At 34.1% G+C, this 10513-nt stretch overlaps 2 long non-coding RNA genes across 3 annotated transcripts; one reads left to right on the top strand and one right to left on the bottom strand.

Moving 5' to 3' along the window:
• The first annotated feature begins 7316 nt into the window (after positions 1-7316).
• On the top strand, positions 7317-8550 carry LOC108370975 (uncharacterized). The gene is made up of 2 exons (XR_001848700.1): positions 7317-7764; positions 7796-8550. It is a non-coding gene; the product is annotated as an uncharacterized LOC108370975 (long non-coding RNA).
• Positions 8226-9829, bottom strand: LOC108370974 (uncharacterized). 2 transcript variants are annotated; one of them, XR_001848698.1, is made up of 2 exons: positions 9636-9829; positions 8226-9387 (listed from the first exon to the last, which is right to left on the bottom strand). It is a non-coding gene; the product is annotated as an uncharacterized LOC108370974 (long non-coding RNA). The 2 variants fall into 2 exon arrangements; XR_001848699.1 differs by having other exon boundaries at positions 8226-9351; positions 9636-9827.
• Between the last annotated feature and the right edge of the window lie 684 nt (positions 9830-10513).

Here is a 10513-nt window from a genome sequence, read left to right on the forward strand (position 1 = left end):
GAAGATATATCACTACAATAAATTTTGAGCCAAAGATAATGAAAAACGGATTAGAAATGTAGATGCTACGGAGCGCAATCTGCACAAATTATATATTTTTGAAAAGGGCACTTTGTAACTTGTCGTCTACGTCGATTCATGACGTCAATTTTGGACAAATAACTGCGAAAAGTACCAAAAAAACAAAAAAAAAATTGTATTGTTTTCGTTTTGAACGACTCAAAATTTGCCTATAAAATAATATTTTAAAGATTTTCACTTTTCGTGTAAGCTATTGTAGTTATAATATGTTTTACTATACTTTTATAAATATTCATGTAAAAAAAGATTAATATCGATGAAAAAACGTGATTAATTTTTAAAGTTTAAAATGTATTAAACAATTAGAATCATAAATACTCTTTTGATATTTTTATACTACGTTAATATATGTAGGCATATTTTTGAAAAATTGTCCTTCAATTTGAATCCATATTTATGGTCACCGTAACTATTGGGCGAGTGTATGTAAGTATGTTTAAGTATGTAGGCAGCACTGCTGGCTGACTGCTTGGAATTGATGTTGCAGCAACCGGATTCTACCGTTGCTGCTGCTGCTGCTGCTGCAACTGAATTTTTAGTTATTGTGCGCCGTCATGCGTTGCCTGATTTTCACTGTCGTCTCTATGTGTTTGATATTTATTTTTATTTTTTGTCATGCAAAATGGAAAAGCAGCAGGATTTTTCAGCTCAGCTTCATTTTTTTTTTTGTTTTTAATTTTCTTGCTTACTTTTTAATCTGCTGCTGCTATTTAACTGTCTCTTTTGCTATCACTGTTTTGCGCTTCTATTTTGCTCACCAAATTTTTGTATGCTACGCTTTTTTTCGCTGTTCAAGCGCACACTCGATTCGCTTTGCTTGGCCGGTGCTCGATTTGTTGTTGATCGAACGATTTTTCGACTTTCACTACGACTGCAAGTATTCAGTTGAATAGATGAAAAAGTGGAAAAATGCGAAGAAAGTAAAACATTAATTTTGCATGCAAATTTGCGACTTTTATTTATGCAAAAATTCCACTGATAATAAGCGCAAAATTTTTCCATAATTTTGCAGCTCGGTAGCAATTATTCAGCAGCATTTAAGAAGTGATTTGCACGGCTTGATTGTTCACTTTCGAGATTTTCACAATTTTCTTGCACTTTTCTTGCAGCTGTTATAATTTTGCTACATACTACATACATATGTATTCATATACATATGTACATATATATGCTATGTATGCACATTAGACCGTAACTGTTTAAAAACAAACAAAACAAAGACCGTCGTATGCCTCTGACAAGACAGTTTGGAAAAAATGTTTCTTTGCTTTTTACACTTTTCGGTAACACCTACGCGACTAGAATAATCGAAAAAATTTTAACGATTTTTTGGTTAGCTTGAGTTTGCTGATATTAGGGTGGGACGATAGGTTGACAAGAACTGAGATCGGGTGCGTAAATACTAGAACGGGGTACTTGAGGCCAATGAACTTTGGAACCAGCATTGCCATATTCACCGTCCTAAGAGTAAATTTGTTTATACAAGCTAACAGTTATTTAAATTACTTCCTGGAACATATTAAACTTTAATATAAAAAAGCGTTGTAAAATAGGCGATGGAGGTGCAGCGCTTCTTATTTTGAGAAAAATGGTTTTAGCTGCTCTTTACACTACAGTCGCTACAGCAAATGTTGACATTATATTTTTATTTTTTTTTTTTTTCAAATCAACTGAAATAAAAGCAAGTTAGATATGTAAGTAAATCATTAGAAATTCGAGCACTCTGTATTTTAAATGGAAGGATCTCTTAAAAAATGCTTAGTCTAAAGCGGAATCTTATATATCGAATCAATTGAATAAAAAAATTAATCAATTTACGAATAATAGTGAAATTGAATTTCACTTAAACGAAATGTGATTAATGTAAATGTTCCGTTTTTCAAAGGCGTTTTTTAAATTGCTAATGTTATTTCATTTTGCATGAATTGTTTTTTTTTATTTACAGTTTTTTGAAAATTTACAGTTTTAAAAAAATAAAAATCTGGCAACACTGTTTGGAATAATAAAAAAAATCGATATATCATGCATTTAAATCCGACTTTAGACGTCGAAGATAAGATTAAAAATGTTAAAAGGCGACAAAAAAAATTTAAAAAAAATCGATAATCGATAACCGATAACCGATAATTAAATCATTAGAAATTCGAACACTCCTACTTTAGACGCCGAAGATATGATGAAAAATGTTAAAAGGCGACAAAAAAATTAAAAAAATCGATAAATCATAGTTTAAGATGCGACTGTAAATGCAGAAAATTTTACGAGAACTGTAAAAAGGCGACCCAAGGCGAATTCATACAAGGTGGTATCGGAAGAGCAAAAACTACAACAAGTTGTACGCACAATGACAGCAAGAATTACTACAAAAAAACAACAAACATATCATTTTGGCTGTCAGAACCACCCCGGCGAAAATCTTAGCTTTGCGGCGAACCCTACGTTGGGTCAATTAATTTTTTTTTTTTGAAATTGCTTTGCAAAAATACTTTAGGTGCGAATTTTTTTTTTAGTTCGGTCTAATGTCTATATATTCGCATATGTATGTAGGTGTGTTATGCTTCTCAGCATATTATTTTTTATTACTAGTTTCATAAATGCAATAAATTGCAGCAATGCGCCTCCCCGAAGGTCGCTTGCGCTATTCAATATCTACAGCCGCTACTCCCATTTCATAATGGCAAACACATACAAACAGCGGTATGCCCACATCTATGAAAACATGTGCATACATATGTACATGTGTACATATGATAGTGTGCTATAAACGATAATTAAGGTAGTCTAGTTTCATACTATATGTACCTATTGGGACTAGTTGCGAACTAGTTTAAAATGTATTTCAAATAAAAAATTCAATTTAAGATTTGATTATTTTGAAACTTTTTTGTAGAACATGTTTACACTCTATCGGCAGTTTTTCATGAGCTTTTATGAAACTTCTTCAAAATAATGGTCGGGTGTCCTTTGACCATATGCTAGAAGTTAAGGAGTTAGAGGAAATCTGTTTAAATTTTAAGATAGCTCAGAATAAATGGAGTGGGTCTCAGAATACAAAAATTATGCTCGAAATCAAATTATGCATAAAATTAGCTGTGATGTAAGTGATCTTTGACACACTGTAAAAAATTTTATGGAGAAGAGCAAAGTCTTCTTAGGTCTTGACTGACAAGTGTAGACGTCACTGTTTGGACATATAGTGCTTATCATAACTATACGACATTTACATATTGACAAATTTGGACTATTAATTTTTTAATTATTTAATTTTAAGTAATAATGTTTATATAAAAATAAAGTTGATTGTTTATTATCCTCCACATAAAGAAATTGTCGAAAATGAGTGACGAAATAGGTTCCCAAAAATTAATGGTATTTTGTAGCCACTTGTACTTTTTTATACTACAATTTTCTACAATACTAGGATGGGCATAAGAACTGCATACGCAAAATTTTTCTAAAAATTCTGAATAAAGATGAAACTTTATTACATGCTTTTTTTAATTTTTTTTTAAAGTTGCAAACTTAGATTTATTTGGTTTTTATTGTAGAATAAACATTATTTTTATAAAAAAAATTATTAAAAATAAATCATAAAACTAGTATAGTTAAGTTAAGCATTATAGTTTAGTTGAAGCTCTTAACCAGAGCTTTAAAATTATTTGCATGGCCCCTAAGTACCCTACAGTATTATTAAAACCAATTTGAACTAAGTTTTTTCCTATGTGGTAAATTTCTAGACTCCTTAATGCTCGCTTATGCATAGCAAATTTAAATCCAAGTACTTTTCCTGCTGCTCCAGTGCCAATGCAAGAAGGAACCAAAGTAGGAGCTGCAGCAGCAATAAGCGCGCACCATATGGCGCAACAATAAATGAACATGCAATCAAACATATATGTACGTACATATGTACCCATGTAAGATTGGTGGAAAATCTCCTTGGAATTTTCGCAAGTTCTCGGTAGCAGCTTGGCTTGCTGGCTTCTTGTCTTTATGGCGATGCAGCAGTTTGCCAACGAAGTATGCATTACGCTACGCTTTGTGCAGTAGCGCTATATAAAAGCATATTCATATACGAACACAGACTTTAATAAATGTATTTATACTACATCCATGCAAGTCCATGTATGTGTATACATTAATGTACATTACATATATTTATCTACAAAATCATGTCTTTCATAGGGGTTCCTGCGGTTTTTGGGCAAGCAACCTACTACAACGCTCTAAATGTGCAACTAAGTTAATGCGCTGCTTCGTATGGTTTCACCATATCGTTATTCCGCCTATTCGCCACCCTCCTTGGCTTTGCTTAAAGGATCCGCCATCTGACGGCAGCAATTTTGCAAACGAATAACATTTTACGCCAATGCTGCAAGTCGCATTGTCGATGTTAAAGTGATTATGCAATTCAACATTTCAACACTTGAAGGCAGCATTTTTTATCTAAGTACTATTTTGGGTACTTAAATTGACTACTTCAATATTTTATGCGCATCATTGAGGGAGTGTTGCACAAAAAAAAAAAATATGGAATTATTCTTTAATTCATATCTAACCGAATTGCTTTGGGTAACAATTTGTTGGTAGATATTTTTACCGTTAATGCTTTCACGTCTCTTTTTGTGAGTGATTCAGACCAGAGATGGGCACGGGACTAAATATTTAATCCCGATCCCGCCCGTCTTGAAATTCGATTTTTAAGTCATGAACCCGCCTATCCCGATGTTGTTCAGAATTGTACCGCGTGTCCCGTTTTATCGGGAAAGAATTTTGGTCCCGTCCCTCTCGCCAGATTTTTACAGATCTTCCCGATACCGACCATCCCGGCCAATTTTAAATCAGTACCGTGGGTCCCGCAGGTCCCGCTATCCCGTTGCACATCTCTAATTCAGACACATCACTGTCACGGAATATGATCAGGTTTCTGGTAAATCTCTTTCGAATGTTTCAAGTGACCAGCCATGAGTTCAATTAATAGGTTAGGCTGTTCTTTACCACCCACCATTGGCCTTAGCTTTTACCAAGTTTAAAAAAGATCCTCCGTATTCGAAATAGTTTTGTCAAAAAAGGATCAGTAACTTTTAATTGAAATGACCGGGTTCAATACCAGGTATGGATATTTTTTCGTAAATTGGTAGCACCGTCTTTATTATGTAATGATGCCAAGTATTGGCACAATCTGTCAAGCAATCTGTTAACAGACTAATGATTGAGTCAGTCCGCATTGTTCCATGATTTTTGTTCCAAAAGAGAGAATTATGCCACATTGAATGTTTTTGAACATTCCAAATCGAATCAGACTTATGAGACGCAGGTATATACGAGTTTGACGTGTATAAATAGATAGAAATGAAATACAAAACACCAAACGTAAACAAAAATATCCCACTGAAGCCGTTTGAAAGTTATGGGGTTACAGAGCACTTTCTCAATAAGTGTGGTAGAGCGCAGGTCAATCATATCTGAATTCGTTAATTCGAGACACACCCGTGTATACTGGTTGCCGGGCATACTGGTGTCATGGGCAAAGAAGAGGCGGACAGAATCGCCAAAGAAGGCGCACTTTCAGCAGACGCACAAATATAAAATATGCAAGCAATAAAACTGGATTATGACCTGTACATGATCCAGAAATCAGGAAGAGTGTGGACTAAAACGCAAGGCTACTGGGTTTCAAGAACCAATTGTAGAACTTACGACCCTTTTTAACCCTTGGAGAATCCAATTTTAATTCTGATGAATTTATAACAATAGATAATAATAAATACATGGAACGAAAATTTTGATTTCTGGTTGGAATTTGTTACTGATAAAAACATGAAAACTATTGATGAAAAAGGTACTGACACTGAAAAAAATTAAAAATAAAACTTGCGTCAATCGACAATTTCCCAGTTTTTTATGTAATGAATCCATGGTTTTATGTAGTTTATGGAGTGAAATATNAAAATAAGCTTCCCTTCCATTGAGCGGACACCTCTCTTGGGCGGACAAAAGATGACTGACGGTGAGTGTCCGCCCAAGGGAGGTTTCACTGTATATATAAAAAAAAAAAAGGTAATTTTCAGGCAATTTGAGCTTACACTTTATTATAGTATAATTGAATGGGCTAAAAGACTGCTTACTCGAAATTCGAAGGATTCTGATTAAAAGCTTGAAAATTTTGATGAAGATTTTTTTAAATTGTATTCTTTTAAGACGTCCACCAAAATATTTCGGAAAAATATTAAGATTTACGTGAGCTTGGCCGATTTGAAAATACATACACAAATGGAGTTCCGAATACGAAAGAGTTGCGGAATAGAGGTTTAATTTAAATAATCTTCATAAAAAAAGCCGGTACTATTTTTCCACCGGAATCATAAAACCAATTTTTTTTTAAATACAGACAAAATCACCTCAGATGGCAAAACAGTTTAAGCTTAAAAATTTGCATTAAAACAATTTAAAAAAAATCAACGGGATGATAATAATGAGATTTATGTTGTTTTATTTTAAACTTTTTTCAAAGACTGGTTTAAGAAAAACTTGAATAACTCAGCCTAAACGTCATCGATTCAGACTTATGAAATTGAAATTAATAAAAAAATATGGTTTTACAAGAAAAACGTGGCAACCCTCTTCGAAAATATTTTTGTATTTTGTATTTGTAATTCTCAAAAATATCTTTCATTTGATATCCTTTTAGAACCGAAAATAAATGGAAACCTTACAATAATATCCTCAGGGATAACACTTAGTATATGTATATGTAGGCGAAGCATTGTTTAAGAGCCTTGTTTTAATATCGATGAAGAGTAAAAGGTACATATTGTATATTTATTTTCTAAAAAAAAAAAATTATAAATACATACTTATACGATAGAAAATACATGGCTGTGGATCGTACATATGCAACACAATTAATACAAAAACAGGTAGAACAGCAGTTTTTTAGTTAGTGTATATAATCATGTAGAACAAAATATTTGTATTCATTAGAGGTAAGTCCTATGCATTGATTTAGGCCAAAAAACTGTCCTTTTTTTTGAGTTGATCGCACTTTAGATCTACATAGGTGTGCGATATATACTTCAAACTTCCCTCGCAGTTAATTACAAAGGTATGTACATATCTACTACGACCTCTGACTAGTGACCCCGCCTAATGTATTATACATTATAGAAATGACCTACAATAAATGCTCATAAAACATGTGTGTGTTTCTTTTTTAATAAGAAGCTACTCACCATTTGCAGCAGGCATGTTGACAGCATAAAGTGTCGTCGCGTACACGATCCCATGACATAATTATTCCATTAAAAATTTGGGGACAGAAAATATACAAAGTGGACTAGCTGCGTAAAAAGCAGTCCACTATTTATCCAGAGGATGAAGAAATGTTGCAAATGCTGCAGCTTCCGTTACGTATGTATGTATGTAGTATGTAGTTGCCGCGTTTATTTATTATGCCCCAACCAACAAAACGAGTACACATAAATAATTGCGGGGGGTAAAATCGTATGACTCAAAGTTCCAAGAACGCACAAAATCGCACTGTGGCAATTTGAAAGGACTGGGGGTAAGTGAGTGACTGACTGAGTAATTGCATCCAATAGTAGCCAAGCTAAAAAGCACACAAAGGAGTTGACGAGTTGCAAGTTACTTAGCACGCTGGCATTTCCGGCTAACAATTGTACTTATGTACGTCCGTCTGTGCATGCGAATCGTGAAGTGTCCAAAAGTAGTTGCTGCTGCTGCAGCTTGCGGACGAGAGTCAGAAGTTTTTACAATGTCTGCCTTTTTTTTATTTTTGTTATTTGCTTAATTTTACTGCTACAAAGTGTTGTGGTGCGACCTGAAGTGGCTTTGCATTGAAGTAGAGATGTTGTTGTGGTCTTGTGGTGGCACAAATGTTAAACAAGAAAAATTAAATAAACCGACTTGAGAAAACTGTGCAAATTCGTTGAACAACTTTGCGGGCACACAATTGCGACAAAACACTTTTGGCTAAAAACTTTCGTTGGTTTTGAAGTTTACAAGCAAATGCGTAGATCAGTTACAGCTTGACGTTTTTTTTTTTGTTTTTATTGAATTTTAGTTAATTATTTTGTTGCACTCGAATCTGCTGCACTACAAACACACGTTCAATAGGCTATTTTTTTAATTTATTAATTTTCGTGCACTCAATTGTTATAATTTAATTTTCTTGTATTTCCAGCGCAATTCTTTCTCACAAAATAGCTGCAGCTACTCGCTGCCCGTTACATTTGATCTCTCAATTTTTATTTTCAGGTAATTTTTTTTTTTTTATTTATGTACTTTTATTATCTTTTGCACTGCGCCTTGCACTGTTCGAAAACCTGCTTTCTGCCTGCACACGCTTCCAAACACTTCTGCTGCCAACCAAACCGGAAAGGTGGTATTCATTCGTCTTGACCAGACAGCCAACAGCCAACAGCCAAGTAGAGAATGCGAGTAAAGTGGAAACAGAAATATGTACTTATGTTTGTATGTATGTACAACAAATGCATTTGTGTGCGTGTAAGCAACTCGTTGGTTTTGCTGTTTGCTACCACTTTTTCTACGCTGCCTTCTACTTCCTGCACTAGGTATTTGCCTTTGTTATCTTTTCTGGCTGTGCACCCGGCAACTATTGCCGTATTGTTGTTGTGCTGGTTGGAATAACTAATGTTTACTTATTTTCTTCACTATTCTATGTCAGTAATATTTATAACTGCTTCAATTAGTGATCGTTTGATAAGTCGAATTAAGCCAATTTTGCTGTTGCTGCTGAACTTTCTTTGTGCCTCTGCTACTTTCCCACTATCTTCTGAATTCGAGTATCTTTACGCCTTAGCAAGTTATTGACCTACACCAACAAAGATATGAGAATAGGCAGGAAACTGCGCTGCTGCATCCAAGTATTCCACTCAGTTTTGTTTTTTCTGCAAACAAACACACATTTATTACGTTTTCTTAACGGCTTCGCCACTTCCGGTGTTTGCTAACTTTATTCTTTTGTAATTAATTTCTTTTAATTTTCGACTTGTTTAATAATTTATTTAAATTCTGCAAAAAAGTTCATATCGCATATTGCAATTATTTTTTTGTTTACTCGATTTACTACAAAATCTGCTGCTGCTTTTGTGACTTTTGTTTTTTCTTCGACTATTTTTTCAGGTATGACTCAAACCACCACACTCATCGAATTCAACACAAATACAGTCATATACTCATGCATGCATGTATGTATTTGTGCACGACCCGCATTCTTTTACACGCAAACACCTACAAAACGCAACGCATTCACGTAACAATAAACAACTATACAATAAATATATGTATGTATGTGAAGAAAATTTCGCCTTTTTTTCCTTGCTGCAAGTAGGTAAATGCTTTTAAACTTTCCTTGCAGAAAGTTTGCATTTACTTTGTGAGAAACTTATCGGCTCATAAATTTTTGTTGCATATTTCATAAAACAGTAGAATTCATGCGTTTTTTTTTAATTGTTATGAAATAACTCAACCGCACAAGCACTAGCACTTCAGACATTTATCCAAGTGCCAATTACCTTAATTTCGTTTACTAGCACAGTGACCGCGACAATAACCACGACGACGACACACTAGCGTGGCGGTCTAATAAATGCGCCAACCAACACTTTCTACTAAACCTGCTCGTTGAATGAAGAAAACTGAACTAAAATTAGTTTGAGTGGCACATCTTCGCTATAGCAGCCGCTGCAAATGCTGTGCATTTGGCTAATAAGAGTAGGACTAGTGTTGTCTCTTTCACGCCAAATGAGTGGAAATAAGTTTCGAGGCTGCCAGAAGTGTTGTAATTTTGGTTTATTTGTTTGGAGATTGTTTATGGGGAAATTTTATGCTGAATATCTAAATTTAAAAAACAATTCTTAGGTAACTTTTAAACTTTTAGTCTAACAGTAATTACGTATGTAATGCAAAACTGCGAAAATTGATATTTCACGGATGGCAAAAATACTTACTAATTTAGTAGACAGTACTAAAATATATATAAGCTCTGGGAATGTGCAAATGGAGACTCATTTGATAGTATGGGTTGAATAAAGGCGGACCTGCCTAACATGTGTATCCGTAAACGTGCGTGTGGCATTTATACTTAGAAATAAAAAATTCAAACCACTTTCTTACATTTTTATGCTATGTAGATCCGGCTAAGAGATTAAAAAAAAAAAAAAACTTGCATTCGGCGAGAAATAGTTTTATACACAAGTAGTCAAAAAGTAACTTTATCGTTTTCAAAACTTTCAAAATAATGAATTTTCATCAATATGGCCGCGCTCTTTTAGTTATTTAGCCACTTGTTGAATCTTACCACCAAATAATAAAGGGTGAAAGAGACAACACAACTCGACAGCTGAATAAAATTGAGTGAGTTTTTGTAGGTTCGTGCCTCCGATAAGAAATA

This window comes from Rhagoletis zephyria, unplaced genomic scaffold, assembly GCF_001687245.7.
Source record: "Rhagoletis zephyria isolate East Lansing unplaced genomic scaffold, Rhagoletis_zephyria_1.1 Rzeph_scaffold_04619, whole genome shotgun sequence".
Classification (NCBI taxonomy): domain Eukaryota; kingdom Metazoa; phylum Arthropoda; class Insecta; order Diptera; family Tephritidae; genus Rhagoletis; species Rhagoletis zephyria.